At 41.6% G+C, this 4,218-nt stretch overlaps 1 protein-coding gene across 1 annotated transcript in view; it reads left to right on the forward strand.

The window, feature by feature from the left end:
- Positions 1-3,471: 3,471 nt before the first annotated feature.
- Positions 3,472-4,218, forward strand: part of capn1 (calpain 1) — a 24,693-nt gene continuing 23,946 nt past the window's right edge. The window contains exon 1 of the mRNA XM_027178219.2: positions 3,472-3,628. The gene's annotated coding sequence lies outside the window, so the exon portion shown is untranslated. The remainder of the gene's footprint in view (positions 3,629-4,218) is intronic.

The following is a 4,218-nucleotide window of genomic DNA, read 5'->3' on the forward strand; positions in this document are numbered from 1 at the left end:
GTTACAGTATTAAAGCACTAAAATTCAGTTACAGTAATGATTATATAATTAAAGTACAGACGCTAAGAAATACGTTTAGTAAAATGAATGAGTATGTAATTGTGTGATTTCTGTATGATTTAAATGACAGGATGTCCTTCTATTTGTAGTAAACCATTACAACTTGGTTAATTAAAAGACAGTTTTATGTAATTTTTTTTAGTTTTTTGAATGCCATGTGCATTTTCATTCACATTCATTAAATATGAAAACAGGCATCATTAGGAATTATATTCTAATTGTACAAATTCCATTCACCATTTGTCAATAAAAACTGTTTTCTTTATTTGACAGTTCAGACTGATGAAGACACCCAGAATGCTGTTATAGAGGAGTGAACAAAATAAATAAATCAGATTTTAGGATTGTAAAATAATTTAGATTTTTCACATTTAAATACTTACTACCAGATGTTTTTTTCATGAGTTTTACACACTTTATCATGGGGTTGTGAATTATGTTAATGCAGTGTACATTAAAAATACATTTACAATGTACATTCAATTCATCTCTACTTGCCACCAAGTTATATTCATCTTCATAAAACTGTGTCATTTATTTTAGACATTTCTTATTAAAATTTTGTACAGATGCTATTGGCAAACAGAATATCATATATGCACATTGTTTACTAATTCTAGTCACTGAGGACAGGTGAGGAGGTTTAATCATTATTGTTCATGATTAAATGATTTGACAAATTAAAAAAAGCATTCTCTCATTAGGCATCTGGATTTTTTTTTAGCTTTTTGGCATCTGGACTTTTTTATTGTGCACGCATTGAAAAGGTGTGAATCCGGTGGTGTTCGGGCGCAACGAGAACTGCGCGTATTCGGCCCATGGCAGAAACCAGCTCCACTCCAACTGGTCCTGATGGCAATATGTCCTCAAGTACTGTATCTCCCCAGCTCATGTATCTTTCGCTCAGTCCGGCCCTTAGATTGTGGGTGGTACCCGGACGACAGATTGATCATAACTCCCAGTAGCCGAAAGAACCCTGTTGAAAGAGGGCTTTTGCTGTTTCTAGAGCCATGGGGAAGCCTCAAAGAGGGATGAAGCGGGCAGGCCTTGGAAAATTGATCCACGACCACCAGGACACAGGTAAAGCCTTCCAACGTTGGTAAACTCATCACAAAGTCGATGCCGATGTGTGACCACGGGAGTAGGCAGAGGGATGAGTTTGCCCACAGGTAAGTGTCGGGGAGTCTTTGAGATGGCACAGATGTTGCATCCCTGGACGAATTCCGCCACTGTGTTATTCATCCCCGGCCACCAGTATCGCCTCTGAGCCAGATGTAGTGTCTGCCTTCTACCCGGGTGTCCAGAGCCAGGGACTTAGTGTATCACCCTGAGTAAGGCCTGTCGACACTCCTGTGGAACGAAGATACGGTCTTCCAGACAACCTAGGGGCGCTGGTTCTCTCCGTGTGGCTGCGTGGATGTCCTCGTTCGACACCCAGATGATTTGGCTCAGTATGAGCGTGGAGGCAAGATGGGTTCTGGCTCGGCGGATTCCTCAGGCCCATAAACCCGAGAGACCGCATCGGCCTTTCCATTCCTCGACCCCGGCCGGTAGGTGATGCTGAAACTCAACCGGGTGAAGAAGAGAGCTAATCATGCCTGACGGGGGTTCAGTTGCTTGGCCTCACGGAGGTACTGGAGGTGATGACAGTAAACAGATGCATGGCCCCCTCAAGCCAATTTCTCCACTCCTCCAGGGCACGCTTGATGGCTCGGAGCTCTCTGTTGCCGATGTCGTATTTCTGTTTGGCCGAGGACAACTTCTGCAAGGTGTTTGGGGTTCACGGATGGATCTCTGGATATAAGCCTTCAGCCCCAGAGTGTCGTCATATGTAGCCATTGCCAGCCAGAGCTATCTCATACGATACGGAAACGGAGGCTGTAATCCGAGACGCTGTCTGTTCCCTGGCGGAGGTTGAGCAGCTGATCGGCAGTTGAGGTGTCCCCGGGGGCTGTGCTGAATACCTCGGTGAAGTGTTCCGTGAAGGCAGCCTATGACGTCACGGCCGGGCTTACCATGCTCCAGAGCGCTCTCGCCCATGCTATCGCTCTTCCGGTGAGCAATGAAATCATGAATGCGACCTTTGCCCGCTCGGTGGGAAATCGGTGAGGTTGCATCTCAATGTAGAGGGATACCTGAAGCAGGAAGCCGTGACATTCGGCCGTGTTTCCGGAAAAAGTAGCCGGGAGAGCCACTGGGCTGCAGGATGATGGTGAAGCTTGGCTTTTTCTGCCAGGCGGAAGAATGTGCTGTAAACCGTGCAATACACAAGGTTTAATGGAGAAAACAAAAGGACAAATGCAGATATGCAGATATATATATATATATATATATATATATATATATATATATATATATATATATATTTGTGTGTGTGTGTGTGTGTGTGTGTGTGTGTGTGTATTAATATTATTATTATTTGTCAGGGATCAGCACGGACTCTCGGCCACGCAAGCAAGCCTGAGGTGACTCAGGCAACTGTGGCAAAGAAAAACTCCCTTAGATGGTACAGAAAGATACCTTGAGAGGAACCAGACTCAAAGGGGAACCTTATCCTCATATGGGTGACACTGGAGGGTGTGATTATAATTTTACAGTCTGACAGTTTGTCCTTAAAAACCACACGTAGTTGGCGGCATCTCCTCGTATTATGTCCGAATACTTCATGATGCACAGTCCAACTTGACCTGGTAAATCGATGCCCCGTGATCCTCACATGGTAGGCCTCATCTCAGTGAAGGTCTTCATGGCACGGAAGACAATCAGAGCTGGTACAATTTCTAGATGCCTCAGGACTCAAAGTGCTTCAGACTTTGCTTTGATCACAATGTTGTGCATTTAAATCACAGCTCCTTCAGCAAAACTCTTAACTGCGTGTTTGTATTTTGTCTCAGCTGTAAGTTTTCAGCAAATGTAAAATGCAAAACATTTCCAAAAGCAACAGCTGTAGCTTAACTATAAAGCAGACAAGGCTTCGATGCTACAGTTCAAAATAAATTTACTCTTTGAATACTTAATTTCATAGCAAATTAGCGTTTTCAATGACAACTGGGATTAAGTTAATAAATTCTGTAGATTGCTTCATTGTGTGTCCTTAATGTGTAAAACCGGAGGGTGTCGCTGTTGAGCAACGTTTCAAATAAAGTTAGGTTTGAGGTATCGTTTATACCTTTCTACCGTTACTTTTTTTTAATACTTTGCTTTATGACATAGTTTTATTTAAAAGCAGTGACTTCATATTAGATAACAGAAAAGTAAAGCATTTGCCATTAATACATCCATTATTTGCTCAAGTAATTAGAAAATATTCATATTTACTTAAACATACACAGCTTTCGTTAAACATAAGCTATTTTTCTATACTTACCTAGATACTATACTGTTTAGTATGGTAGTATGTGACACATTTGGGTTTAGATTTGATTGCGCATGCGCAAAGAGTTAGGGCGGTTCTGCCAGTAGAGCTCCAGACTGGCTGTGTGAAAATCTTTGAGAATCCGGATGGGCAATAAAACATAAAACTCTCTACTAGCGCTTTTGTTCAGAGAGCTGCAGCAGAGAGGCTTGGGTAAGTTGTTCTGTTTGTAAATCTGCTTTTAATACTTGAAAGCTGAATTTATTTGTAGTGTTTTTTGGTTGTTTGTTTGTTTTTAAAGTTAGTAACCTTGTACATGTTGCCTTGTGTTTTTATGCAACTATGTAGCCTGAGGCTACTGTTTACATTTACATTTCAAGCATTTGACAAACGCCCATATACATTTATCTTATCTTATAATTTTGTTCCATACACTGAAACAGTCATGCTCAAGATCTCAGCAGTGGCAGATTGGTGGTCCATGGAAATGACCTCACAACATTACAGCAACATTACTTTTTAACCTCTTACTAATGTTTTGACAATTCATGCTCTAATCCTTTCAGCTGGGCTGGTTTGCAGGAAAAAAGTCTAAAAACATACAGTATGTCTGTTTGATGAACAGTTCCTTATTAGTTTTTATCATGATGTTAATACGGAAATGGGCAACATTCAGCTTGACACAAGCCCTAAAATAAACACACATTGCTTATCTCTACCACACATGCTTAACTACCCTTTAAAAAACAGCCCCCAGCCAAGCCAGTGCTGCAGAAAAGACGCCATCGGCATGAAGGTTATGA

This window comes from Tachysurus fulvidraco, chromosome 1, assembly GCF_022655615.1.
Source record: "Tachysurus fulvidraco isolate hzauxx_2018 chromosome 1, HZAU_PFXX_2.0, whole genome shotgun sequence".
NCBI lineage: Eukaryota > Metazoa > Chordata > Actinopteri > Siluriformes > Bagridae > Tachysurus > Tachysurus fulvidraco.